Source organism: Pipistrellus hanaki (genome assembly GCF_964339955.1).
Source record: "Pipistrellus hanaki genome assembly, chromosome: 4".
NCBI classification, from domain to species: domain Eukaryota; kingdom Metazoa; phylum Chordata; class Mammalia; order Chiroptera; family Vespertilionidae; genus Pipistrellus; species Pipistrellus hanaki.
The window spans coordinates 24,380,932-24,394,457 of record NC_140506.1 but is presented as its reverse complement, the minus strand read 5'-3'; positions in this window follow the sequence as shown (position 1 = coordinate 24,394,457).

Genomic DNA, 13,526 nt, shown 5'->3' with positions numbered 1-13,526 from the left:
GAAGGGCACTATTTCTGCATAGGACCCAGGGGCAGGTGTAAATGCAGTCAAGTGCCAGTGCTTCTGGACCTACCATTGATCTGCACTCAGAGCAGGCTGCTGGTCATCTGTGTCCATCAGGAGGTTTGCAGCACTGGCCCTGAAGTAGGAGGTATCAGCTGAGCAATCATAGACTGGAGACACATGGACCTACTGGACCAAAGGCTGTCTAGTCCAATGCCCTTCTCCCAGAAGGCAAGAGCTCAGCCTTCAAATCACAGACAACTGAGAGTGGCCTTCCCTTCTGTGCCTTTCTCTTGCCATATCATTAGCAGCATCCTTAGGCTTCAAGCGCAGGACATGCCACACAATCAAGATGATGGCACAAAAATGGTGCTAAAATCTCCACCCTCTCCATAGCTGCCCATCTCCAAAGAAATGCAAGAAAGACATCGAAAGAGACTCAGAGTGAGACTCAGAGTACAGAGTTGACTCTATCACCAGAAAACTGAGGGAGGCGACCCTGCAACTGTGTCAAGTTGGCTTGTTGTCTAGAAGCCTGCATTTGCTGGAGCCACCTGGCAATTACTCAGAGATATTCAAAGAGCTGGGCCCCATCTCCCATATTAGAACAGGGGTAAAAGGTAAACGGTCACACGTCAGCTCCCTTGTCTCCTGGATCTCCAGACTTCAGGAGTGGAAGTGTCGATTCTATTACAGCCGCTCTATCCATTGAGCCAGATGCCCCCAGCCAGTCACCCACGCATTTTAGTTTCATGGTCTCAGGGATGCTTTTCTAGCCTGACATTGCTGGCTGCCTCCCTTTCCCGGGGTCAGCTCCTTCTCTGATGCTGTCTTCACTGGTTGGAGGTTGCGCCTTTGGAACTGGCTCTGAACAAGAGGACGGAGTGGCCCAGGGAGAGTGGCATCTGGAGGCACAAGGCCATGGAGGCACCATGTGTTCTCTTTGGTCAGAGGATGTGCATTCCAGAATCATCACTGAAAGTCTTATTGTTCCTGAAGGAGGATGGGTGGCACCTTACACACACACACACACACACACACACACACACTAAACACAAGGAGAGCCAGCTCTCTGAGCTCTCCTTTGCTAATAATTCAAAAGTGTGCTTCTTCTAAGTAGAAATTCTTGGCTGTTCAAGTCAAATTCCTAAAGATGCATAACATTTCAGTCCATGACAACATCTCATTTATTTTTAATACATTTAAAAATATATTTATTTTATTTTTTTATTTTTAGAAAGAGAGGAAGGGAGAGGAATAGAGAGATAGAACCATCAAAGAGAGAGAAACATTATTTATCTCTGCCTCCTGTATGCCCCCTACTGGGGATTGAGCCTGCAACTCAGGCATATGCCCTGATCAGGAATAGAATCAACAACCCCTTGGTTCTTGGGCTAACCCTCAACTGCTGAGCCATACCGACCAGGCTAAACTTCATTTGTTTTTTACCAAAGTGCACTGGCACACTTCACTTCTCAAGAGAGTTCTCCCAACACCCAGCAACACAATATTCACCAGGCTTGCCCTAGGTTTTTGCCCTGGCAGGACTCAGCAATTTGAAGGAGGAAGTCACAAGATCTGGTCTGGTCACAGTGCCCTATGCATAGCCTAAAACCCCAAATGATGACCAACATAGCTACACGCCCACCCTCCTGCCTGGTGCTCAGAAGAGGGTTTTCTCGGTAATCTTTTCAAGAACTCTAAGTCCTCAACCCCAGTGTAAAAACAAAAATCCCCATTGCAGCTGATTAAAAAGAAGTATGAGCACATCAGGAACATTGTCTAAGAATTCCTTCTTTTTTTTTTTTTAAATATATTTTATTGATTTTACACAGAGAGGAATTGAGAGGGACGGAGAGTTAGAAACGTCGATGGGAGAGAAACATCGACCAGCTGCCTCTTGCACACCCCCTACTGGGGATGTGCCCGCAACCAAGGTACATGCCCTTGACCGGAATCGAACCTGGGACCTTTCAGTCCGCAGGCCGACGCTCTATCCACTGAGCCAAACTGGTCCCGGCTAAGAATTCCTTCTTTTTATTCTAACCGTTTATCTGATCTGCATCATTCCCATCCATTCCCTCCTTCCTGGCTGTAGATAAGCTCTACTAGATATAATCATTTCTCCCCAACAATATAGGAGAACTTCCTAACCCCTTGCTCATAACACCACTTGAACCTGAGGTTGATTATCCTTATTTTTTATGATCTGAGCCAAAGTAACACATGTCTGATTGACAGGGAACAGGGAGAAACACACATGTGGCCCCAGTCCACAAAGCCACACTTGTAGAAACACACACAGCAAAGGTGCATTGCCATGGAACGCCTGAATTTATATTCCTGTTTCATTATTTTTAACTCTTGGGAGGGAGTAACAAAGATTGGCACTCAGTGCAACTCGAGGCAAAACACTCGGACCCAGGCCCCATTCAAATCATGGTGGCTAATTTCATCACCACCTTACAAGTGTGGGTGTGCTTCTTATTTGTTAATTTTTTTAATGGCATTGCCCCCCTCCCTGGGCCCTTTGGGACATTAGCAGGCTCAGGACCTTTGCCTTTGAACATCTTGGAGTCGAGCATCAGAGAAGGTGACGAGGGCTGAGCGGCCCCTTGACATCAGAGCCTCAGCCTCTGCAATTACGGCCACCTTTCCAGCAGACGGTAATTGAAAAGTGTGAACCACATGGGCTCCAGTCAATAATGGCGTCCACACACAGATGACACTGGGAGCTGTCTGCAGCCACCGTCCCCAGCTCTTTGCTTTTCACCTTTTATCCTTCTCAGCATCATGACTTAATCCACTCTAATGAGGTGAGCTCAACTGCCAAAACCCAGCGGCCACCCGGCTCTCTTCTGGCACCGCGTGGGGGTTTATAAGAAACTGAAAAAGAAGGGACTTAGTCAGCCTTCCGGGAGAGGGGTCGGTGCTCCTTTTACAAAGTTTCCTCCCCACCAGCAAGTTGTCCCCATCCCGGTCCGGGCCCCATAGAGCTGTGTATGCTGTGCCTGCCATTAGGTGGATACCACTCAAGGTGGCCGCCTGCACGTTTACCTCCTCAGCACACATGTTTCTTCTAATCTGAAGGACATGGCTGGTGGCCACATGCCACTGTTTACAAACAGCAGGTGATGGCCAACAGCAGCAGCAAGACTGTGAGTCCCTCTCGCCCCCTTCTCCTTCCCCATCTGTCCACGCATCTCGAGGTGTAAGCGCCCTTGTGTTTGTGCAGAGGCTAGAACCAGAGGCAAGCTGGGACCTTGGACAAAAGCAAACGCCTGAGCAGGGAAGGAAATAACCTCCTTGTGCCTCACACGGCAGCGTGTTTTCGAGGAGGAAACAAGAGTTGGTTTAATTGGTGGATCCCATATGTTCTCCCTGCTCCATCACCGAGCTCCGCAGTGCGGTAGTGACGCCAGGAGATCAGATGTCACCGAGCTGCTCTTACACCTGCCCCACCATCAGCCTGACTCGGTGGCAGCCTGTATTAATAATTAGCTTCTTCTCTTCCTCTGACTTCACACTGCTCCGCCGTGTGTCTCAGTCCCAGAGAAGACCGGCCTGCGTCCTTCCCGGGTGGGCAGGCCAGCTGTGGGTTGGAATGCACAAACCAAATTGCCGGATTTTTCTAAATGTTTAGCCCTCGATAGGCATAGCTCTTATTTTTATAATTAATACAATATTTCATTTTAATGGCTTTTTGTTGTTGTTGTTGTTGAAAGAAAGGGGGGTGAAAAGAAAAGGCAAGCACAATGCACTGAAAGCTCATGGGATTAACCGCATGGTCTTAATAAATGTATACACATCCAAGGCCTGGAGAAAAAATGTGGCTGTTACAGGGCTGGGACCTCCCCCCTTTTCTCCAGCCCTAATCTGATTTTTGCCAATTCCTTTTGATCTATCAGGGGCAGGCCAGCCAGGCCCACAAGTACAGATGGACTAAATGTGGAGATTAGCCCCTTCTCCTCCTGCCCCGGCTCCTAATACCTGCCTAAGTCTGGAATCGCGCAATTGTCTCCGAGCTGGCTATCAGAGTGGCCGGGCTCAGAAGGGGGCAGGATGAAGGCTGATTTTGTAATGGATACTTATTTTATCCCAGTGCTCTAAGAAGATTAGGCCTGGGGGTGTCACATTAGCCATGATCTGGGGGCCCCTAGTCGTCTCTTGCGGTTTTCAAACACCTCTCCTCGGCCTTAGAACAAACAGGGAGCTTGGACCCAGCGGCCCCATGTCGGGCATGAATAATCGCCCACTGCAAACTGTTTGAAGATCACAAAGTGCTGTGTAAATTACTCAGTTTGGGCTTTAGTCGGGGTGATTTGTGGTGACTTATTGAATCTTTTCACAGCTCAGAATTAAACTTTCTCGGCTGCTAACTGCAGACAGTGTAGAATGCAAGTTGAGTCGTAACTGACAGCGCTCCCCTTAGATCAACCTTTGAGAAGGCCCGGGAGAGCCAGGCACTTGGAGCCGGCCTGGCCTGCATTTCCGAGGGACGGGTGGATGTCTATTCTCAGCGGCTCTGCCAAGTTATGCTTATTCAGCATGCGACCTAAAATAGCTCTTGAAATGAAAAAAAAAAAGAAAAAGAAAAAAAAAAAAAAAGAAGAAGGAAGGGAACTGCTTGTTTTGAATCACCCACATGTTTCTGGCACGATCTTCAGGGCGGTATTCCTACCAGCATATCCAATTTATTTTCTGTTTGTTTTCAAACATGGCACATTTCTTCAATTAGTGAGAGCAAACAAGTTAGAAACAAAGAAAAAAAAATAAGTTAAAGAATCCTAGTTGGGGTAGCGATGTGATTAACCAACAATCACTTAGAGGGATTGAGCCAGCTGGTAGGTTCCCATCCGAGTTAATTCTGAGTAAGAGTAACTTATGGCCCAGATGCCAGCACCACTGATGGCCATCTGAATAGAGAGAGTGAAGGGCTTTTGTATTTCAAATACATTTGAGCTCTCATTTGGGGAAGGTTCCCTGTTAACTGGCATTTTGCCTGTGTTGGCTCTATCCAGGAGGCTGCTTGGGGAAAAAAAATAATTAATTACTATGTATTTATTTTTTTTGTCTCTATCTGATCTTGTTGTTTTTGATAAATAATAATTATAAAATAAAAGATTACATAATATTAGAAATAGTGACTTTTCATCTTGCGAAATATTTTGGAAATAATGTAAGAATATGGACAAGTGCTCAAACGGGCTTTTATAGTGAAGAACGCTAGGGAGTGCCTGCATGTTGTCACTGTTCTTTTGGAAAGTAATAGTTCTAGCAAGCCGTTTTCTAATTATCCAGAAACTTATAATGAGCCATCTGAACATGTAAACATTTTAATCACATACCAGTAAGGAAAAAAATAAAAATGAGAATATGAAAGTGAAAATGTAAGTAATCGTCTATTTAAGAGGAAAAGTTTTGTGCAGTTATGTATATACTTGCTTATCTTCTGGTTTACTGTTATCATGCTGCATTTTTTAAATAAATACAGACCAGAAAGTTATAGTAATTAGGATTATCAGCATTAATTTCTGAAAATGTAAACCAATGCAATCCACCCATCTATAGAACACCCTGAATCTCCCTGATTACAGTATCTTTTTATCACTAAGGTATATTTACCATCTAGGGAAGACCAAGAAAAATTGGGAGGCAAAAATAAAATATACCTTTGCTTTGTTTTAAAATAGGATTAGAAGATGGGGGTGGGGTAAAACCAACACAATACATGTCTCCATTGTAAAGGTAAGAGAATGTCATGGTTTTTGTTGAAGCCAGGCTGGTTAACTGTTAACCATACTATTTGCCAAAATTATGGCAACAAATGCAGTGCTTATATGGGTAAATGAATCTCAATTTATACCTATATGTCTTACTATATACATTTCTGTGTCCACTGCAGACTCACAAATGCAGTTCTGATTGATGTGCAAAGAATAAAAGAAAATGTTCTAAACAAAGAAGTTTTTTGCAGTGGAGTATGAGGTGATACGAACAATCTAAATCACTGTTTGGCCCTCAACTTTTATTCAGATCTTATCTATCTAAATTTAGACCAGATTATTTCTTATAGAAAGATTATATCCTCATAGAAATAATTCATATGTCCACACATTTAATTAAGTCCATATTTAAGGAATTGTACTAGGCACTTCGGTGAATCATGGGTGAGAAACTTATAGAAACTTCTGACCTCTAGATTTATGGAAGTGTGTGGATGTGTGTGCAGGAGGAAGGTGAAAAAAGAGAGTTCTAAAAGTGACAGGTTTGATCTTCTCACCTTCAAAGTTTGCTCTAAATGCTTTGCATGTATTAACTCAATAATGTTGTGCTAATGGGACCCAGACCTGCATTTATCCTGGTGCTTCATTTTATGTCAGTATCATAGAGGGAAGCTCACTTCTATCCAGGCACAAGAGACATGCTGTAGGCTACAAGGGAGCAGGTCCATTGTGGGTCAGTACTACAGGGAAACCTCCAATACGTGGTCTCCTGAGGCTGGGCTGCTCATGTGCTCGCCTTATAGTATAAAGAGGATTTGATGCACATATGACATGTACACAAATTAAAGTTTCATACATCAACTCAAGGTGATTGATGATTTGCTGAACATAAGGAGATTAAATACCAAGCTGCATAGTCAAACACCCAGCTTGGAACCCCAGCATCACAGCTTTATTACTTTGAAACTTAGGACTAACTACCATTTAAATTGTTCATACCTTAGTTTTTTCATCTGTAAAATGGGAAGAATAATAATAACAATAAATTCCAGCTCATAAGGTTTGGTGTACATTTTAGTTCTAAGAATAGAAGAAATCGTTGTAAACATTAATTGTATTATGTGTTAAGCACCTACCAAGTGTCAGGCTCTAGCACAGTTTATATAGAAAATGTAAAAGAACAAGTCAGACCATGTTGTCACAGACAGGGGACAAAGATAGAAAGGTATCAGGAGAGGTATGTAAGAGAGAATAATTCCCTTAAAAAAGAAAATGTCTCTACCATGAAAATGCATTACAAATTATTATCTAATAAAGAAAGAAGGCAAGGATGGTTTGATCTATAATGGTTTCAGGGGAAGATCAGGCTAAGAAAGACTTAAAGAATGGGAGATCTAGAAAAGAATATAGGTGCTTCTTTTAAAGGTCAAGACTATGTGATTCAAATTTGCAACTAAAAGACAACACTATAAGGAGACAAATGTCTGAAATTGAAGGTCAGGTGTGTGAATATTCAAAAGTCCAGAATTTTTATTGCAATGATTGGTGTTCATCTTATGCATACCAATGGGGAGATGTGAAGTATGGTAGAGACAGTGGGAATTATGACAAATGTCATAGAGAGAGTTGAAGTTAGCATTTTGCACAAACCCCCTAGTTGAGCATGTGCAAAACTCAAACTAGAGAGATATAGCAAGCAGGTGGGAGAAAGTCAGAAGGTATATCAAAGGACCAAATGAGAGATGGTAAGACTTTAAATTGACTGGTAACAGTGGGAATGGAAAAGAAGCATTACAAGAGTAACAGTGATAATAATGATTAGGGTATTGCAATATCGACCACCTATTTCATGCAAATATTGGAAAGCACTCACATTGCCTCATGTAATTGCATTCATACATGTCTAATTCCAGCTTTATATTCTTGCTATTACTTCATAGCTTTTCCCTTAAAGCTAATTTATTGAGTATTACTTGGTACCCGACATTATTCTTGACACTTCACATTCATCTACAAACTTATTGATCCATTCCAATAGCCCCGTGTAGAAAGATCACATGGATGAGAGGTGAGCAGCTGCTAGAAGGTTCATGAAATGAGGCTAAGTATATTTCATCACCGTAAATTTGTTGCTTGGTCACTTCTATATGTATATACAGACAGAGATTTACGACATTTACCTTAATACTATCTAATTATTCAGTTTTTGCAAATACATTAAACAAATGGTTATATAAATTTTACAAATATTAAAATTGCTATAATTTAGTATAAAAAAATCTAAGTATGATATGATCTATTATTATCAGTGTTTGTCATCCACCAATCTGATTCTCACACCCCACAACTAAAGATAGTGAGTTAGTAAGGAAAGTCTGATTCTCACATCCCACAACTAAAGATAGTGAGTTAGTAAGGAAAGCTGCACCAGGGCCCCAAAATCTGCATGCTAACAAGTTCCCAGGTTACTTTGCTGCAGTTTGAGAATTCTGATAGGATCCTGACCTGGTCAGTCTTCTCTTTGGACAGTAGCTGATTGAGAAACTGTTTTATAAGTGAAGACTGAAAGAACAAAATGTCTGAAGTGAAAAGGCAAGTCAGCATTTTAATGCTTTGTGATGTGAGATATGAATAGGCACTCACTGTGAGACCTCAAATCCCTTCATTTAAGGACATTTCCCAATCTACCCCCTCATTGGCATCTCTGCAGAGCAAATGTGTTTGCTCTGCCTTCTATTTCCACACCTATATTTATGTGACCCTGGATTTTCACTTCTTCATTTGCATATTGTTGTTTCAACTAGACAAACAGATTTGCCACAGTCACTTGTCATTGCATTGCAGATTATGGGACCGTTTTCCATATGGGTAACTGAGTGTGATGCCCTGATTTAGCCATTGCATGCTGCTTTTTATGCTGCCTCATGGCACTCTCACATGCATTCAGGACCCTGGTGGCTGCAAGTCCTGCTCACCTGCAGGCAGGGGCACAGAAGTTTAATTTGACTCTTCTTCACTGTCTCATCCTTTCTTGTCTCTTGTGTGCAGGAGGGTTCTCAGACTCAGACTCAGACTCCACAACAAGACTTCCCTGGGGTGGGAAATTGCTCCAAGGAGAGGCAGGCAAAGGTCAGATCTTAGAAAGGAAGTGATAGTCCTTTGAAAATTGCAAGGGTCAGTTCAATAATTACCCAGCTCAAGTAAGCCATGGCCTCAGCCCCCCAGTTGCAAAACACGCCACGGGCTCTTTTGTAATAACTTGGAGCCTCCGTCAGGCATGCTGGCTGTTTCCCTAACACCTATGGCCACAGTCTCTCAGCCTTGTGACATGGCTGTCAATCCTGCAGGTTTATTAATAGAGATTAATCAATAAAGATGGAAATGGGACTCTTTGGAGCAATGGGTAAGGTCAACCAACTGCAGGGCAACCCCAGCCTTTTGCTCGGCCCCTGATCTTTAATTGATGTCTCTTGCCCCAAAGGTGCATCTGCTAAGGAGGCAACACAGGAATAATTCAATCCTGTAGTAAATCCTGCCTCTTTCTCTTGTGTTTACTGCAGAGGCATATGGAAGAGGTCCAGGGAGGAGGCACTGGCTGTTCTGGGAGGCAACCGGTCATCTACCTGCCTTCTAGGAGAGGAGGACACCCTAGAGGGCCACCCTTCCATCATGGCTTTTACTGAGACTGAGCCTGTTCAGTTTCCTCTACTGGGTGCTTAGCTCCTTCCTTCTCTCCAAATGTACTCATAGGTCTAGTTTCAAAGGGTCACAATGTATCTATTTTTTTTTTTTTTTTTTTTAATAAGTTTTTATTTTTCATATTATTACAAATGTTCCTTCCCCCCACCCCCCCACCATTGCTCTCCTCCACCAGGTTCCCACCCCACCCTCTGCCCTTTCCCTCTCCCCATTGTCCTCATCCATAGGTGCACAGTTTATGTTCAGTCTCTTCCCACGCCCCCCTCTCCCCTTTTCCCCAAGAATCGTCAGTTCACTCCCCTTCCATACCTCTGATTCTATTATATTCAACAGTTAATATTGTTCATCAGATTTTTTTAATTTCCTTGGTTTTTAGATTCACTTGTTGATAATTACGTATTTGTTGTTCATAATTTTTATCTTTGTTTACTTTCTCTTCTGAAAGAACCCCCTTCAGCAATTCATATAATTCTGGTTTGGTGGTGATGAACTCCTTTAGCTTTTTTTTATTAGTGAAGCTCTTTATCTGGCCTTCGATTCTGAGTGATAGCTTTGCTGGGTAGCTTATTTTTGGCTGTAGGTTCTTGCTATTCATCACCTTGAATATTTCTTGCCATTCCCTTCTGGCCTGCATGGTTTCTGTTGAGAAGTCAGCTGACAATCGTATAGGTGCTCCTTTATAAGTTACTACCTTCTTTGCTCTTGCTTCTTTTAATATTCTCTCTTTATCTTTTGCTCTTGGAATTTTAATAATGATGTGTCTCGGTGTGGTCCTCTTTGGATTCCTTTTGTTTGGAGTTCTGTGCGCTTCCTGGACTTGTAAGTCAAATTCTTTCACCAGGTGGGGGAAGTTTTCTGTCACTATTTCTTTCAGTATGTTTTCGATATCTTGCTCTCTCTCATCTTCTGGAACCCCCATAATTCTGATGTTGGTTCGCTTGAAGTTGTCCCAGAGGTTTCTTACATTATCTTCAATTTTCTGGATTCTCTTGCCTTCTAGCTTCTGTGGAGGAGTGTCTTCTGGCTCTTTATGTTCCAAATCTTTGACTTGATTCTTGCGATCTTCCCTTTTGTTTTTAGGACTCTGTAAAATATGTTTTATTTCAGACAATGTATTCTTTATTTCTTGTTGTTCCCTTATCATTTCTTGATGGTCTCTTTTCATATCCTCATAGGTCTTATCCATCTTTTCTAGGAAATTCTTGAAAAACCTTATAAGCGTAGATTTGAACTCTATATCCAGACGCTTTTTGTCCTCCATTTCTTTCGTTTGTGATCTATTTTGTTGTCGCATTTCGCAGTTACAGATGGGACGGGGTTTCAGGGTGGAGCCTGCAGCTTTGGCTTCCGTCAGCCCCGCCCTATGCGGGTCCTTCAGCTGCCGGAGCCTCTGAGAGAAAGGTGCCCTCGATTTTCGCCTGCTGCCAAACAGTCTATGCTCTCCCACAATGAGCCCGGTATTGGGGTTCAGTTCAGTTGGAAGTGGAGTTGGAGGTGGCGTTCACAGCAGACTGGAGCCCCAGTCTCCTTCCCGTCAGGGCAATCCCGCGGCACAGCCGACCGTCCCTTCTCTGGGGGCAGTGTGCGCGCCTCTGGGACCTCCTTTCTCCGCTACCCCGGGGTTCCGACTTACAGCCCAGCTCCCTATGGCTGAGCCTGGGTCCCCGGGGTCTGGCCCAGAACTGGAGTTCAGAGCAGTCAGGGGCCCAGCACAGTCGGAGTTTTATCTCCTTTCCGCTAGGGAACGCCCGTCAGGCACTCGGCCTCCCTCCTCTCCGGCTCCGTCCTCTTCGCGTGCGCCGCGTGTCTCCGTACCTTGGGCTTTTACAGCTCCTCCGCGCTTCCTTCTGGTTTTCTCCTTGCTTCTCGTTGTAGGATTTCCAGTCAGTCGACTTTCCTGTAGTTCTGGGTAATGTCCATTTTATATTTTAGTTGTATTTTATTAAAATTGTTGTGTGCGGCTGCGGCTAGTTGCCTACCCGAGCAGCCATCTTGGATTCTCCCACAATGTATCTATTTTAAATTAATTTGCGATATAATAATGTTTATTTAATTAAAAGTTGTTATGTTATCTTGCAAAATGGAGGGTTATCTGTCAGAGATACACATGGTTAATGTTTGAAATACTTCTTTTTATTCTCTTTAATGCCTACATGTCTTGTGAGTGCATCTGAATTGCAATTGTTGTATGCACCTACATACTTAAGCCTAAGGAGGTGTACTATCTCTGATACACCTCCTTAGGCTTAAGTTTCTCTGTGGCTGCATACTCTGTAGAAACCACGATCTCCACTGAGATCACGACCACATCCTGAGACTTTCCTAAGGAGACATTCCTTCAGTGGAACTGCTGGACCAAACTATGTAGACACGCTAAAACAGTTACTCCATTGGATCAAAATTCTCCACAGAGAATTGGTGCCAAATTTAAAATCCAGCCAACACTCTGAGAGAGGTGGCTCAGGGAATGGTGGGCTTGCTGACATTAATGGAGCAGCAAAGCTGTCTTAATTTACATTTTATCTGATGCAATAATGTCAGGTTATAATTTCATAACTTTACTGGATATTTTTGTTTTATCTTATATTTCCAATCTCATGTTTTTTGGGCCATTGATATTTAGTAGAAATTATGTACTAAGGATTATATTAATAATCTGACACATGGCTTATATCTTTTTCTAGTTAGAGTGTTGTTGATGCCATCACCTTTGAGTTTTTTCTTTACTAAATGTGCCTAGAATGTGGCATTCTTCAGATTAGATAAATAAAAATATTTGTATCAATTCTGTAATCTATTAGAATAACATTTTTCAAAGAATATAACTTGAGTGTCTGTCTTTTATTCCTAAGTACTTAGGTTTGGACATTAGTTTCTGCATGATGTTTCCTTCCTCCTTCCATGTGTTGCATTTTTTGGCTGTTTTGAGCCACATGAGTGGCAGTCTGTGTCTCTCACTCACTGTCTTTTTTTCCATGTGTAACTCAAGAAAAACTGTCACATTTACCTTTAGAATGTATCCAGATTTTAACTACAATCCCATTGGCAGGACTTCCTGTGTCACTTAGGATGGAGAGCTGGCCTCCACTTTCTTTTCTTTCTGTTTTTTCTCCATCACTCTTACCATCCTCTGATGTACTGTGGTTTGTTTGTTTGTCTATCTCTCTCCACTGGAATATAACCCCCAGGAGGCCAGACACCTGTCTGATTTATCTTTGTATCCTCAGAACCTGGACGAACACATGATAGCAATTAGTGCTGATAAATATCTTCCAAAGGTAATGGACTTAGCACTGTTATAATTTATGTCTCTTTGTTAATAAATTTAAACATTTTCTATTTTTCTGTTGTGTGAGTAACCAGTTCATATTTATGTCCTTCTCTCACGTGCTCTGAAGCACCCTCTAGAGAAATGTCTCAGACCATCATTGTTAGTATACTTTGCTGCATTCCATCCCATAAGAGCTGGGGTCTCTCTAATGTAGGGGTGTCGAACTCAATCAGAGAAGGGGCCAAAATCTAAAATCCAGCCTAAATCGCGGGCCGAATGGTTTACTGAACAGTCATAAACTGACAATGTCATAAACTGACAGCGGAGTGCAGTGATGACAGCGCGGTGCGGGCCACATTGCAAGGCCTGGCGGGCTGGATTTGGCCCGCAGGCCTTGTGTTTGACATATGTGCTCTAATGGTTACCTCTGCTTCTGCTCAGATACACCCACAGTAAAGTCAGGTTATGCATGGGGTCATATCAGAAGCAAAGTTTCATCCATGCACTGGCACTGAAGCATACACTATACTACGTTGCTTCTTCAGCACAGACGAATTAATGTTAGTCTTGAGTCTGAGAGGCCTGCTAAATGTAATTCCCCTTAGGCTGAGATGGGAGACATCCCAGCTGAGCCAGCCCTGTGTCTGGGTTCTGAGGCCTGTCACAGGGGCTCACTGTTGGCCCTGCAACAGCAGATTATTATCACGCACCTATTGGAAAGGAGGTTTGCATCCTGCGCCCCCCGGTGAGGTGTTTATGATTTGTTCAGCGGCATTAGCGATTTCTGCTTAAATGTGCATTGGACCATGTTTCTGCACATTTCATGA